The sequence below is a fragment of the Porites lutea genome, chromosome 3 (assembly GCF_958299795.1).
Source record: "Porites lutea chromosome 3, jaPorLute2.1, whole genome shotgun sequence".
Taxonomy (NCBI): Eukaryota; Metazoa; Cnidaria; class Anthozoa; order Scleractinia; family Poritidae; genus Porites; species Porites lutea.
In genome coordinates this window covers 44,234,542-44,251,262 of record NC_133203.1, presented here as the reverse complement: position 1 = coordinate 44,251,262, position 16,721 = coordinate 44,234,542, and the positions used below count along the sequence as shown (strand labels likewise).

Here is a 16,721-nt window from a genome sequence, read left to right as displayed (position 1 = left end):
AATAAAAGTTGAAAATACCACATTAAGGTTTCTTCCACTTAAATATTCTGCTACTTGAACAGAGAATCGCAAAAATTAGTTCCCACCAGAAATTTCAGTCATCTCGAACGTCAAAAATTTGTTCCCGCAAACCACAAAAAATCGCCAATCCGCAAAATAAAACTCCCGCGAAATTTTCATGCTACACGGTAGTGCACACAGCGAAAATAGAGATCAGAGAATGCATCCAGTGGTCGCTTACAAGAGGTTGAAAACAACGGAAAATCATTAACCGTCAGGCCCAAAAAGTGGCCGCGGTCGCTTACAGGAGGTGGTCGTTTACTAGAGGTTCCAACTGTAAGGCTTTGACTGGGAAAGTTCTGGTGTTTCGGATTGGCAGTCGCTTATGGGAGGCAGTCGCATATGGAGGTTCGACTGTACTAGAAAAAAGTCAATATTCGTGGAATGTAGAAGAAGAATTTGAGTTGCTGGAACTCGTTCTCAGGAGAACACAAAACTTTACCATAATCGACCAGGAGAATCCAAAAATCGAACAAATTTTCATTGGGGACCACATTACTACCGGATATATTGTGTTAGTATATACACACTTAGTGATCTTGGTAATTCAAGCAATCTGATTGGTTAGCTATCTCGGACTATGACGTTTTATAAAATAACTGAGATAGTACGCGTGATCTGATTGGTCAAAAACCTATGGTTTATTATACCGGTAAACCCATAGAAAAGGGCATCCGGACCACGAGCCATAAACAAAACCGGCTATTGATCTGCAAACAACGATTTTAGAAAGGCTAAAAAAAAACATAATAAGTTACTTACCCAGTCCTTCTTAATATTAAAATAGTTGGTTTCCATATTTTATTACTGAGCATTACAATTCGCTACTGCCATAGCTTCAGAAGTTATAAAGTACAAAGATGGAAAGCAGTTTACATTTCACGACGATGCCAAATCGCAGAGAAAGACAACAACTGTGTGAATTTCTGGTGTAGAAAGTCTATAGGAAAACTTAACCACGTGCCAACCAGCAACAAAACGAATAGTTTTAGCATTCTTGATTTATTTTATTTCAAAATTAAATTCCTTAATCAAAGAAATTGTTTCAAAAAGAGATCTCTGATCAAGATATGGTACAAAATCGGCCGCTGGAGGTTGTAAACAAGCTGCCAACGATGATGAAAGATGTCAGAGTTTTGGGCTAGTTTTTTTCCAACATTTGCACAAATTATTCGATGATATCGATGCCATGACCTACCTCAAACCACCTGACTTCACAAATCGACAAATATTAACGCCAATATGTGGCTACGGCAAAGAAACCTTTCTCCACCACTGACATATTTCATCGGTCGCTGTACGTGCATATAAAGTTACATGCGACAACTTCGCAAATGTAGCCACGTCGTTACCGCAGCATTTCTTGATCATAATAAAGTCCAGAAAACAGATCTTAAACCACTGCGGCTTGTAAAAAGTGAATGAAGTCCTCCATTACAATAGCTGCCAGTTCCCTCTGTAAGCACGAAATTCTTACGGATCGACTCAACAAAATACAGCTGCGTACAGTCTGATGTTCAATCAATTTCTACTTCTGTAGTAAACAAACCATGAACGTATTCTTTCATTGTACGTTCGCATGAATATGTGTTGACTTTTCCTGTAAAACAGCTTTCATAAGTTATCATGTAATGAGTGCAAAAACTCGTGTTTTGAAGTGCTGCTGTTTGTTGTTTGACTGAACTGAGTTTTGAGAAAGTTTAGCGCTATTAAATCGTGAGTCGTGATTGGCTTATGATGACTTTAGAGAGAAGACATGACTTGATCACGGCACTAAAATCATATTTTTTACCTAAAAGACTCCATTTTATTAAAAGTTATTTTATAAAAGCAATAGACCACACTTTCTATGGGTTTACCGGCGTGATAACCCACTTGGGATGTTGGGAGAACACTCGAAAAGCTTGTAAATCACTCGCCTTCGGCTCGTGATTTACAAGCTTTTCTCGTGTTCTCCCAACATCCCGCGTGGGTTATCACGCCGGTAAACTCATAGAAAGTGTGGTCTATTGCTTAAATATTCACCGCGCTAGGCGGTGAATATAAAGCCGAACAAAATCGCTGTCGTGAACTGGGTGTTTTGCCAAAGTTTCAAAGTAAAACCTTTTTGAAAATACACGAATATCCAAGTGCTGATGACTTTGAAGGCAAGAAAAGACTTCATGGTGTTTAAACAGCGTGATTTATTGTGAAGTGGTTTACTTTAGCTGACTTTTTGTACGCTCGAAGCTATGTTTACCACTACAGAGGAAAACGAGGTCGCTTTGTCACTGTTTTGTGACTTCGGGATTTTCTCGCAAGACCAATTTTGCCTATAAATAGAGGTTAATTTATGGAGAAAAGAGGAAGGCAAATATTTTCGAAAATTGTACGTGCCAGCAAGTTAACAAAGCAAAGAACTTTGGAGATAAACAACGCTCACCTTGATCGCAGCCGCTGTTGACCACATTTGCAAGAAGCGACGAAGAAAACTTTCTCATTCACGGTGAGTTGACAGAAACAAATAAAGCTCTAGATACTTTTTTCCTCAGAATTGGGTAGTAATTTAAATTTTCGGCGTTCTCTTTTTTAAAACCGTTGATGCTAAAGCTTACAAAACTCGATACAAAAGGATTAAAACTATCATTTGCCATGTTTGAAGATACTGTAAAGATCTAACTTTTACGCATCCACTGTTTACGGCTTCGTGTTCACGCATGAATTTTCACCCGTCAATCAAACTAATCGTTTTTTAATGGTTTCCTTTCTGATTCTGTTGAGATTACTTCGTGTGAATATACTAAAACAATTATTCACCTCAGGCTCAGTTAATATTGTTGAATAATCCCCTCGACTTCGTCTCGGGGATTATTCAACAATATTAACTTCGCCCTCGGCGAATAATTGTTAATTAATATACTAACATTGATTTAGGTCATCAGAATGGAATTTTTGTCGCTGACGCGCAGATGTCCCTCCTGGCGAAACGTCCCTAACGGTGAGGAACGAAGAGAGACTGCTGTTTTTTCAAGCTAGGGAATTCTGGTCAAAAGCCTTGTTTTTAAAAAAGCCTCAAAAATCTCTACCATAACCCCCAAGATGCTGATCAAGACATTACTCAAAGTAACAAACAACAGAATTTCTACTGCACATTATTTTTTAACACCTTTTATTTTCTATTGTTCAGCTGACTCGGCATTCATACAATTCTACATGCGAGTCCAACACCGGTTTCATTTGCTTCTGGCAAACAATCTACCGCGTGAGGTTACACACTTGGCTATGGGCAGCAGCATTTGTTGGTTGACACCGGACAAGCGTAGTTCTTAGAGCAATCTTTAAGACCCCATGGGCATGGCTCAAGGTGGTAATAGCAGTTGGCCTTGTTCGAAGGATGTTCCCAACAGTACTCTGTAAAGAATAAATTATTATTATTATTATGTCGCAGTATGAAACTTTGGAATGCTGTCCACATTATGAGTAGTATAGGGCGCATAGCGTAACCTACACCACTTGAGGAGCTATACTTAGAAGTAAAAAAAGGTCGATACGAAACCTAATACGATCCTAAAATACATAATAATATGAATCTCTCTACTTAAAAAGCCAATTTAGAATATTATTAAATTCTGATACTCTGTAAAACCTACGCTAAGACATGATGATATGATTATCTCTAATAGAGGCCTATTAAGAAAATTATTCAGTTTTTACACTCTCATTATCTCTTATATACCTAAACGAGGCCATCATAATGTGATTATCTCTACTAAAAGCTTATTTATAATAATATCAAGTTCTAATGTTCTAAAAAATCTAAGTAAAAACATCAGCAAGCTTGTGTTTCTAGATTTCTAGAGAAAAAACAAAAACCTAAAAACTGGAGTCCTTAGCGCCCTAACTAAGTGTTTATCTTAAATGTTCTGGCAATGTTTAAAGTGTTTGAGATGACCGACTTCTGCATCCGCTCAAGTACGCTCCGTGCTCTCGCTCCAAGTAGCTTCCTTACCGACTTCTCTAGGTGTTTAGAGTAACCACCCAGTACGTCAATTATTACGTTGTACTGTTCAACCCTGTAACCATTGTATCTCTGCTTCAGCTCCCACATCATGGGCCCATACTTGAGTGTCTTTTCCTCATCTTTCTTAGCTCTACTCTCAATCCATGGGCAGCTCACTTCAATTGTGCAGACTTCTTTCCTCTCGTGGCTGACAAGTCGCGCGTCGATCCGATTTGCTCTAACTTCGTTGTGCTCTGCATAGATGGGAATATCCCAAAACGCCTCACTCGTGGTGTTCTGGTAGGCTGGTTTTGGCATCACCGGTGAGTACCATGGTGGAACCTCTTCTATGAACCCATGCTCTCGCAGGAGCTCAAAAAACAGAATCTTCAAAGCTGCATTATGCCTGTATAGGTACTTGGTTTGTGCCAGGGAGGAACATCCAGCCAATACATGTGCATTGCTCTCAGCTACCTTCCTTATTATTATTATTATTATTATTATTATTATTATTATTATTATTATTATTATTATTATTATTATTATATTCATAACTATGACAAAGTTTTCGAATCTGATTGGCTATCAACTGCCTTGATTGCGACATGCCTAAGTAATTGGACAATACGCGCCATCACGCACCGCTTAAATGGCTTTTTTCCACCCGTAAAAAAAAAAAATCTTGGTATTTCTTGTGTTTTGATTTTAAAAAAGAGCCTTATATATCACAAATTTTGTTAAAGTTATGATTAGTTGGTAACAGAACTTCGAGTCGTCCAATTCGGTCTGTAATCATACTTGTGATTAAACAAATCAGACTCCGGCTACGCGGTCGTCCGATTTTCGTAATCATTCTTATGATTACAGACCGAATTGGTCTCCACTCAGTCCTGTAACCATTACTTATTATCCTCCGGGCGTAGAAAGTGGAATATCCTAGCCTTTAGCTAGCCTGCGTATCAGACCCAAAATAATAAAAACACCTTCTAAGTTGAAATCTGGCTAATATCTTGTCTGAATGACTCGGAAACCCAGGAAAGGGGACTTTGAGGAGTAAAAATCCAAACTATTTCCTGGGGAGCCCTCCCCCGGATCCCGCTAGAAGCTTGTGCCTTTGGCGCTCGTTTAGAAAATCGGTCAGTATTTATCCTAGATTCGTGCCTGTAAAGTAAGAGCCAAAGCCGTGCGAAAAGTAAACACAGGTCCAACAAGAAAACGGTGGGGAAGGGGGCGGAGGTGAGAGGAAAAAAGCAGCTAGTTCTCCCTGGCTTCTTTCTCTAGCCCCACCCACATCGTTTTCTAGTTCGGGTATCAAGTGACGGGGATGATCGAATTGGGCCAAACATCGAAACCCAAAAAAGTCCCTGGACCAAAAATTACCCCCCAAAAAATCCGATGCTGAATTTCCGAGCCTTGACCAGTTTGGATGTACTTTTTACGCAGAATTACGCGGCCGAGATACCCACGCGAGCACTGACACGAATCTTCAGATTGTTTTAAATACCCCTAAAAAACCGTACTTGATTCAAACTGCCCAAAAATATACTCGCCAAGTTTTCCTACAACAAAAAATCGCTAAATCGAAGATTTCAAACCCCAAAATACCCTTCGATCATTCCCGTCGCTTGAAATCCGAAGTACCCGTCCTGGGCGCTCGACCTCTTACTTTAAATACGAACCACGAACGAAAAACACACGCGTACTCGATAAAGCCTCTGCATGAGTCGAGTGAGATCTTCTTTAAGCATGCATCCGCTGCACGTCGTTAAGATACAGTTTGGAATTAGGCCTTAAGGCCGTGCGCTGGGAACAGCAGGCTCAGCTATGTCCTACGTTGTAAGGGTTTTAACCAGAGAAAACAAGATTGACTAGTCTAGAAGTTCAAGCGACTGCAGCGACTTCAAAGGGTTGACGCGATTAGGACAGAACCCTCCATCAAGAAGAAGAATTAAAGCCTCTGTCTGCTTACAAGGTAGAAGAGGAAGGAAAAATGGGGAATTGTGTCGATGGATACCATCCGTTAATTTTTATTCCCTCTGACGATGGGCTATTTTGGAGATTAAGAGACTCTTAAGAGCCCTAGCCTGAGCATGCGTGGTAGGCTTCGCTGAAGGGGTGGGAGAAGAAAACGTTTTGCCCTCTCACGCTTTCAACTCCCTCCCCTCCCCTCCCCTTTTTTGCACCCGCCACGCAGGGCCAGAAAAGCCCTTGAGATGGCTTTCTCACGGGCACGTTACTCTGGTGGTCCGAAACTGTTGAGTTTTTCAGACAGAGGTGCTAATTTAATTGAACATTATCACTTATTGTGGTGGTTGTATCTTAGTAACTTGTTACGTTTTGCTTGCGAAAAAGCCGGAAACAGTACCGCAAATGATCCCCAATTTCAAGGGCGGATTTAGGAGTGGGCCGAGGGGCCGTGGGGGCCACGGCCACTCCTTTTTCTTTGAAATTTGTCTCATTGTTATAGAATTGTCAGAAAAACAGAATGTATCTGTATAGATGACAAGCGGGGAAGTGTCACGGCACCCCTTTCTGACTTTTCTGGACCCGCCCCTGAATTTCAACCAAAAATGATCCCGTGAAAAGCTTGGGTAGTGAATGATGCTGAATACTTGAGCAATGCATTTATCGAGTGGATGTTTCTGCAAAAAATCTATTTGTGAAGCAAAATTTATGCAGTTCTATACTTCTTCTGGCTAAATAACAATTATTCACCGAAGTGGAAGTGGCTAGTATTGGATATTTACCGAGGCCGCGAAGCGGCTAGGTAAATATCCAATACTAGCCACCGACACTGAGGTGAATAATTGTTTTAGTACATACTAAAAAAGTGAGGTAATTGAGCACAAAATGATGATTTTTAACTCATTTACTGTTGCCAACGTTACAATTTTGGCGCGCGATGACCGAACGGCCGCGGTCGTCGCTTTTTCTTAGCGACAAATAAAAGGTTTGAAGGCGTTTGTTTAGCTCTTGCGGGAAAGTTTCTTCAAAAGGAGTTGTGAATTCTGTTTGTATTTAAAATAATTCTGTAAAAAAGATTATTAAATTTAGTTTTAAGCTTATTTATGAACAAGTCAACTAAATAAAGTAACGCAAGACTTAAGCTTAATTTACATTTGTAAACAAAAAACTATTTCACCGGTTTTATCGATGACTATTCAAGTCAAAAAGACAAAGCTTTACCTGTTAAAACTTCCAAACCGAACTTCGTCACCTTCTTCATGTATTTCAGAAATAGCTTGCTTGATTAGTTGTGAAATTTCTTAGTTTGTTACGCAGCAAACCGGGAAAGCATTTTGCTCGCAACCTACGCGAGTTTGGCGTCGCTCGCTCGGAGGAACTGGAGGTGAATCAGTGAATAGTGCAGGATATTCACTGATTGAGTAGCCAATCAGAGCGCCCGAAAAACACTGTTTTAGTATATACTAAATCTATATATTGAAGGAACTGGCAAACAGAATACAAACTTGGCTTAGATGTCGGCGGGGGGGTCGGCCCAGTCCGCGGCACAGACGGCGGCCCAGACTTCGGGCAACAGCATTTGTTGGTTGACACCGGACAAACATAACTCTTCCGGCAATCTTCAAGACCTGGTGGACAGGGATCATGTAGGAAATAGCAGTTGGCATCCGGCGAATGTTCCCAACAGAACGGCTCTGTAAAAAATAGATTAATCATTATGATGTATTATTATACTCTCACTGTTCAACTGGTAGCCAGTTCCCGGTACAGGTCACATCCTGCAACTTTATTATTATTATTATCAGTAGCAGTAGTAGCAGAAGTAGCAGTAGTAGCAGTAGTAGCAGTAGTAGCAGTAGTAGCAGTAGTAGCAGTAGTAGCAGTAGTAGCAGTAGTAGCAGTAGTAGCAGTAGTAGTAGTAGTAGCAGTAGCAGCAGCAGCAGCACAGCAGCAGCAGCAGCAGCAGCAGCAGCAGCAGCAGCAGCAGCAGCAGCAGCAGTAGTAGTAGTAGTAGTAGTAGTAGTAGTAGTAGTAGTAGTAGTAGTAGTAGTAGTAGTAGTAGTAGTAGTAGTAGTAGTAGTAGTAGTAGTAGTAGTAGTAGTAGTATGTAAATTTTTTACAATCATTGAAACTGGAAGTTTTCAGAGAGAACGCTGGGAACGAGGTTGTCTTGGAGTTCGTGTTTTATCACGCTTAAAAAAATATTCGCCCGCACCTCAATTAAACATTGGGTCTGTTGAACTTACTTGTTGCATGGCCAACAGCCAAAAGACTAAGAAGAACGAGAAATAACGGAGTCATCTTCCTGTCTATTTGGACGACGAAATGATTTTCAACAAAACTGAAAGAAAACAAAGTATGCAACATTATTGCCAACGATCGAGCCAGCAAGGAGTGCAAGGTGGCAGCATTATAGTACTGCGCGAAGTATTGCTATAGGTAGAAAAATTTTCGTTCGTGCTGCAAAAGGGTAATGTAAGGTGTAGTCTCCCTGGAGACTTTAGTTTGGGCCAATCACAAGGCCGGAACTATCACCTGTGAACCGACTAGAGCCAATATGGTGTCACCAATTTTAGCCAATCAGGAGGCGATATTTCGTGCACGATTGACGATAAGTACAAGGGTTTGGAAAGAGTTGTGCGATTCGTTTTTTTTGTTTTTTTTGTTTTTTTTCTTTTGAGTAGGTAAGTTTTTTTCATTTGTCGCTTTAAATCTTTGTGTTTGTTAAACTGTGAATAATTGCAGTCTCAGACTAAGAGTATTTGAAGAAGGTGTGATACGAATATCTGAGAGAAATGATGTACAATACCAAGAGTTATGGTTCTTGACAATACTCATCCAAACAGCTGATCCACAAATCTAGTCAAAGTAATTTGAATGCGGAACACCGAACGCAGAACGCCTATTCGTATGCCCGGATTCACTGGCTACGCTACGCCGTGTGGACGGAAGCCGTATCCGCAAAGAAAAATTAGGGGATTAAAAAAATATCCGGATACGTGTGGAGGAGGCCTAAGTACCATGTGACTTTATTTATTTCTCGCGTATAGCGAAGGTTTATAATTAATTTTTGTCGCAAGTGCAGCGCGCGGATTGCGCGTGGATCAGGCGACCTGCAGACAGGGGTGAAGAAATTTGTTCCAGTAGCTTCAAAATAAAAGTGAAACTCGAGATAAAAGAACATTTGTCAGTACATGTCACTTCGCAGACGAGTTCACAGCTTAGGTCGCTTAGATTTGTTTGTTTGTGGGAAGTGCATTTCATTTCAGCTTTTAACCGTCCAAACCTTGCTTTTCCCAGAGATCTGTACCTTTGAATTATGATGTTCATGTAGTTGCGGGGTTTTATTGTATGCTTTTAAATACACATTTAAAAATCAAATAAGACAGTGAAACAAAAGATAGAAGAAGGAGACGAGAGAAAAAGTAGGAGTCCCCACGACTGGCTTAACTGAGCAGGGGATGTTTTCATTGTTTCATGTTTTCTGATTGTTTGTCCTTTCCTAAATCATATTGTTGAATTTAAACTTGTTCTAGCGGGGGAAAAGGACTGAATGGTGACTAAAAAATGTAAATTGCATGAATAACGCTTTGATATTACTTTCTTTTCAATAAAACAGAATTTTTTCTGAATATCAAAGTCAAACTAAAGCTAGAAAACTGTACTGGAATACTTTACCTCAAAGGGCTACACGGAGCTACAAGGCAACCTTCCCGGGCGGTGTCGCTGTAGATCAATGATTAGTAATGTTTACGAAGCCTTTTTTATCCTGGTTAGCAAGGCGTGGTTAAAGAACGGATCATGCAGCACGTTTCATTCATCTAAGCGGGTCAATTTGAACAATATCTGCAATATTTCCGGATCACGTTCATAATTATAGTAAACGCTTAAAGGACGCACATAAATTTTCGCATCTATTACATCAAACACTCTTTTGAACTGTTGACTACGCCTTACAGGTACAACAAATGGCTGAACACACGACATAAAATCGGTGAACGTAAATCGTAAAAGCGTCTAATTTTCCAAGTTATTATTCAAAGCTAGTAGTCTCAATTACTCCTGTGAGATTGCCTGCGTGATTAAATTTTTTTGTAAGTGGTCATCAAGTGCTTTGAAAAAAAGTGATTTGAAAAAGTTTACAGCAACAATTCCGAAATCGATGCACAGCTAAGCATTTAAAGTGACATTAACCGACAGGTTTCGGATCTGTGTAGGGTTAGGGTTAGGCCGGGCACTAATAACGAGTAAACGTTGGTGAGGTGGAAACATGTTTAACTCAGACTCCTTAAAACAGTAGAAATACTTTCTTTGAAAGTGCATTTGTAAGAGATAAAAATTCTAGATCTGCCTCAAGATGGCAAAAAGATACAAATCTATCGTCATGATTAGCATAGCTTTCAAGAGCTCCTTATTGTACCGGACTCGGCCTGTGTTTTTTTTTTGTTTGCATTTCAGCGTAACACTGAGACGAAAACTCATGGTCGCTACTCTTAAAAGTGTTTCTTCTTTCTCGCAACATGACCTTTTTTCTTCATATGTGCAAACGTTACCTTTTATTGGTCTTTATTAAATAAAACTCTATTAAATGTGCTCCAATATCGACTTTAAAATATCCTGTATAATATTGGCGATCAATGTTGTATTGCCCAAATAGCTTCTTCGGTCCACAAGTAATTTACATACCATAGGTGACGCGTGATTACTTTACACCCTTTCCTCGTAACGTGAGTTTGGCTTGGACCGTTTGTGGTTAGTCACGCTTCCTGCTATCAACGGCCTCGTATTCTTGGCCCCAGTTGGTGACGGTGGGGAGGTGGGGTGGGGCGCAGTGGGCACCAGAAAGGAAATAATAGGTTACCCTGCCTTTTACGGATACATGTGTGGCACGAACTTTTTGCGGGTTCTAATTTTTGCGATTTTTCCAGCGACCCGCAAAAATAAGTTCCCGGAAATAACCACTTTTCCCGCAAAAATTTACTCCAGAGTAAACATTCTCTAACTTATATTCGCTAGACAAAAATACAGTACTAAGAAATCGCGTCTGTTCAATTACAACTTGTCTCTTCCTTTCAGAAACAAAACGGTATACAATGAACTTACTGGTTTTACATAGGGTACGCACACCGTCGTATTGTTTGAAAATATGTATTTCTATAATTTGCACGTACTCGATAAAAACGAATATATTATCAGTGCTGGGTACTGGGTACTTTCTGAAAATCGCAAGAATTAATTCCCAGCAAGAAAAACTAATCTGCCCTAATAGCAAAAATTGGTCTCCGCAAAACACAAAAAATCGACAATCCGCAAAAATAAACTGCCTCAAACATTTCGTGCCACACAATATACAGTGGAACCTCTCCTTTGAGACATCTCTATTCAAGGGTCACCTAGAATTGTTAACGTAATCTTTGAGACTTGCTACAAGTCGACCTCTAGGAAAAAATAAAGGAATTTTAGAAAGTAGTAGTCATATTTATATTTGTTACCTCTATTGAAGGGACAAGACACTTTTTCTGGGTCCCGAAACCCGGATATAACCTCCATTCAGGGGACACTTTAGCACTCACAAAGTGACTGACCACTTGTTGATAAGTTTAAGTGTACACTAGTCACATTGGCGACAAGTTCAAAACATGAACAATCTCACTTAAATTGATGTAAATTCCTTGTGCGAATTCAACACACAACATCGCAGAGATATATAAGTTAATCGTGACTTTCTCTTCAAGGGAGATTATTCTCTCTTGCTTTTATACATTATCTAGCTGCTTGAAATTATAACTGCAGCAGATTCCGAGGTAGAACAAACCCTAACCCAACCTCCATTCAAGGGACACCTCTATTCCAGGGACACTTGCTTGGGTCTCGAGGGTGTCCCCTGAATAGCGGTTCCACTTTACTTCAGCTACGAATTCTGTACCGTTTATATACCTGAAGCCTGGGCCCCAACTATACTTTATTTTCTTATACTTCTTTGGCGAGTAAAAATGTTTGCGATTTTCAGATGTCTTCGCGAAATTTCATGAAACAAATTTGTTTTGACACAAAATGCGATGCTTTGCAAAATTTCATCTTCAGCAAGACAAGAATAGATCCGCGTGAATTCCGACACGTCCAATGTTCAAAACAATTTCCATCAAATTTGGTTTTGAATATTAGCAGACTGATTCCCCGTCCACACGTATCAGGATATTTTTGAATCCGCAACTTTTTCTTTCCGAATACGGCTTCCGTCCGCCGTATCCGGTGAATGCTGCATACGAATCCGCAAATTTTGAATCCACTCTCGCGAGTGGAAATTTTTGAATACGCTGTATGAATCCGGAATCGTGTGGATATTTTTTATCCAGGGGCGGGAGGGGGGGGTCACAAGATTGAGCCCAGTTCTTTACCGTAAATATTCAAGACGGCGCCGAGCGCAATGTTATCGCTTCTTTACTTCTTGGACTTCAGTTTCAAGTCTTATAACGCCTCTGCAGTTAAACCTAGCTATGATTACCGTACACTTCAATTCATGTGCCAAACGGCGGCTTTACATTTTGAAGTGGACGGACGAACTGGACGCCATAAACAAGATAAACGCGAAATAGTGCTTGCTGGACAGTTTTAATAACAGTGAAACAGTTACTGAAGACGATTGGCGATAAAATTTTCGCACGAGCCAAAGATCGCTTTACAAATTAGCTGACGAACTGAGAGTGGATCCGGATACGTGTGGAAGGGCAAATTCGAGTTGAATATGGATACGTGTGGACGTAGAAATTTTTGAATCCGAGAAGAAAAATTTGCGAATTAAAAAATATCCGGATACGTTTGGATGGGGCCTGAATAACAGTAGTCTCGAAAAAATTGCCAATCACAGACTGAATTACCATTGTATTTTATCACGCCGGCGCAACTTTCTAGAGCTGTGTGGCAAATAAGTGAACAACTAACGGAGATCAATAATATTTCCATTAATTAATTAATTAATTTTACACTTGTAAGACCATGCCCATAAAGCTTAAGTTTCCCCGCACCATTTTCTCTTGAAACGATTGGGGTGGTGAATGGTCTTTCAAAAAATGAGATCCTAGCAAAATTTTAGTCAAGTTTTTATATTTCAGCTTTGAAACCCGTTTTCGGATTTCGCGTTCGATTGCAAATCCGAAATCCGGATTTTAAAATCTAAATCCAGATTTCCCAATCGAACGCACCCTAAGTTACCAAAAATAACCAATTAGTGGCAGGAAGACACTAATTAGTCTCGCTTGCGTAGCAGCAAGACTCATAATCTGCAGCGCGTTTTTCCCCCCGGCGGGAGGGGGGGGGGTAGTCCCTTATATAGGCTATTGAGGGATGTGCCGCGCCAAAGGGTATGGTTTTTTTAGCCGTTTTGGTCTGGAATAGGGTATCAATTTCGACCATTTACTGGGCTACCTGTGCGGCCCAGTCATAAATTCGGTTTTCGGTCGTCGGTGCAGAAAAACGGCCTCCCGGGGGAGGGAAGACACGAGGGTCTGGTACTGAAGAAACTATGTTCTCACAAGTGGTTTCATAGGATTTTCCCTTGCACGGACCCTTGCACGACTACTCTTTGTACCTCGTCTCCGCTCCCCCCCCTCCCCTCCCAGAAACCCAGAAGGCGTGCGAACCTGAAGAAGGCTATTTACGTTGTTCGAAGCGATTCGATCATAGGAGTCATTCTATAATTTTCTTTATTGTTCGAGTTTAAGTCAGTTGATGATGTTGGCGCTGGGAAACTCAGAGAAATCCGTCAGGTTTGGAACGCTGGGGCCGCTTCGTGAACTCTAGACTGCGAACGGCAGACGTTTCTCCTCGCTCATCGCCGCTGAAGGACGTTTCGCGAGGATGAACGTCGTTCCTCCTCGCGAAACGTCCCTCAGCGGCGATGAGCGAGGAGAAACCTGCCGTTCACAGGCTACGTGAACTTAAAGAGAGAATTATCGATCGATGTAGTACATGAGCAATTAATAAGCACAATTTATGAGCAAAGTATTTCACCAGTTGACGACACCATGGCTGAAGGCTTGATTGTAAGCTGTCGTACTCAGTGAAGCGAACAACTCAGTTGCCGATGAATGTCAGATGAATCTTGATGTTACGCACGTCCAAGAGCGAGGGACGTGACAATTTTGCCATGTTAGAAGACTGGCTTTTCCTTTAAATATTTCCTTCTTTTTAATGCAACACACGCCACTTTGGAGGTCTAAATTTCGGATACTAACCATAAAGAAGACACGGACAAAAATAGGAACTCTGAGAATTTCGCGCACAAGTTCAAAGCTTCACCGGGACATCCCATCCGGGAGCTTCACAAAGACCGACTTGAGGAAATAGGAGCTATTACTGACAAGGTTTGGAGACTGAGTAGAGCATACAAGTGTAGCCCAGGTCGAGGTTTCAGGGTGTTTGCTTTTGTTTGTATCTGTATCTTGCTAAGCTTTTATCATTAAATTTGTACATGATCTTGTGATCACAATTCTGTGTTTTCGTCCGTTCAGCAAGCACGATATATCAGATGTATTGATGTCAGCATTAGCAAGTTTCAAAAAACATGCCTTTGTAAATTTTCAGCTTGCGTGATGTTTCTTGATGTTTCTTGTACCATTTTATGGAGATGTAAACTAAAGTCACCGCCAAATGCGAACTTAAAAAAGAGTATAATCCATTTATCTCGAAACATAATACACGTGACTTACACGACCTTTATTTTTCTAAAGGTGTTTTGAATACGAACGAAGACAGTAAATGTGAGGGGCAAAAACAGTTTTATTATGAATGAACCATAGGGTTTAATTAATATAAGGGTCAATTATTGTGATTGAAATGAATCGCTTGAAAAGAGAGAGTTCGCTTGGAGATGTGATCACAGGTAAACAAGGGCACATTGTGCGTTACCTTCAGTCTTTTTAATATCCAAGGACTGTGAATAGTGTTTCCATATTGTTTAGCTGGCACAAAAACTTCGGAGGAGTTATAAAGCGGCATAGTTATCTGCCATGAAGAAAAGTTAGTCATGGGTGTCGTGAGACAAACAGCGAACTCGAGCGAATTTTTAACTCATATCGGGATCAGGTAAAAAAAATATGTTATCGATCTTTTCATCTATTTACATTGTTTAAAGTGCATGCTGATGAAAGCAACATGCGAGCGAGAAATCTTTAAACTTTTTTAGGTCACAAAATTCAAAGGATGTTATTCCTTTCAGTTAGAGAAAAATACCAAGAGGAAAAATCTTAAAACTGAATATTTTTTATCTTGTGGAAAAAAATAGTGCGTTTTCATGTAGACTGTAGACCGCAAATTAGGATCGTCTATTTAAAGTCTCAGTGCAGTCAGTGAGGCCCCTGGATCCGGATCAATGGCCAGTTGGCTGTCTGTTTTAGTAAACTTCTGGGTTTCATCCAATACAATATTTCTGTCTAGTGTAAATTAGCCCAGTGGCGAGTAGCTGACCCTGTCGCATTTTATACTCGTAGAACGACAATTATTTTTGGAATTTCCGGTTACGTCAAATTAGTGACGTTATACTGTCACGCTATATTTTAAGAGACAGAGGGATTCGGGGAGGGGTGCGTGAAAATAATGCAAATCGTTTCCTGCTTAGAATTAATGACTAACTTGTTTATTTTTATTCATAATCGTGGAATTTAAAAGTTATTATACAGCCCCCACTTTAAAATGGTACTCGTTTTTTTGTGACGAAAGTCTTTCAAAAAGGTACAATGTTCTGAATGAGTTTATGTTTCAGTCTCACATGAGATTCTGTCTCACACAATGGTCGGCGACAAGGTTTTATAGTAGCCTGAGTGTGTATAGCCGCCCCCTCCCCTCAGAAAAAATAGCCCCTTGGCAGCCCAGTTAAAATTCGCCTTTCGGCGATTCTTGTTTGGTCTGAAATAGGGTATGGTTTGTGCACCCTAGTCTTGAATTGGGTATGTTTTTTAGAAGAATTAGCTACTTCTTCATCATTTGGCGATAAGACCATTTCCCTTTAAAATTTTTACACCAACCACCGTGTACGTGCCGTAACAGCTTGTCACGCGCTCCGGTCACGCGCCGGGCTCCAGGGCTTCAGGTCTGAAATAGGGTATCAAATTTTTGACCAGGTCTGAAATAGTCAACCTCGTCCCCAGGGCTTTTCCCTTAAAAAATGGGTGGGGCGGGAAAGGGCCCTGGCATCGGCTGGTCATCCTGGGTGTAATAAATTATCGCTATGTGAAAAGCTAAAATTATGCGTAACCTCACAGCGTGCGATCTTGGGCGGCCTTTTATATCTCTTGACGATTAACGAAAAGTTTTACAAGATTTCCTTTTTGTCACAGACACTGGCTATGGTAATTTTTTTCTTTCCTCCGATTTCTGTGGGATCAAACGACTGGTAAGAAAGAAAGACAGAGCTGTAGTTGATTCCAATCGATCGGTCAATCTTCCCTTTTATGAATATAAGGAAAATCCTTTGTACTTATCCTCGGAAGAGAAAAGATATAAGAGATCTTCAAATGTTTCAGATCGGCGACCTGTCATCGTTCCTGGCTGGAGGGCTGACTTGCATCCGGCGCGGAGATTTGTTTGTTTCATGGTCGGGTTGTAGAGAAGACCAGACTCCATAAAGCATTTTGATGAACAATTCTATTTCAATTAAGTTCAATTTGTTTAAATTCACTGCAGATCCTAGAGGCAAAGGCGCGCATTTTTGTTTGACATT

At 40.5% G+C, this 16,721-nt stretch overlaps 1 long non-coding RNA gene across 1 annotated transcript; it reads right to left on the bottom strand.

Annotated features, from left to right (window-relative positions):
* Nucleotides 1–3,191: 3,191 nt before the first annotated feature.
* LOC140929796 (uncharacterized) lies at nt 3,192–7,696 on the bottom strand. The gene is made up of 2 exons (XR_012164794.1): nt 7,510–7,696; nt 3,192–3,450 (listed from the first exon to the last, which is right to left on the bottom strand). It is a non-coding gene; the product is annotated as an uncharacterized lncRNA (long non-coding RNA).
* Between the last annotated feature and the right edge of the window lie 9,025 nt (nt 7,697–16,721).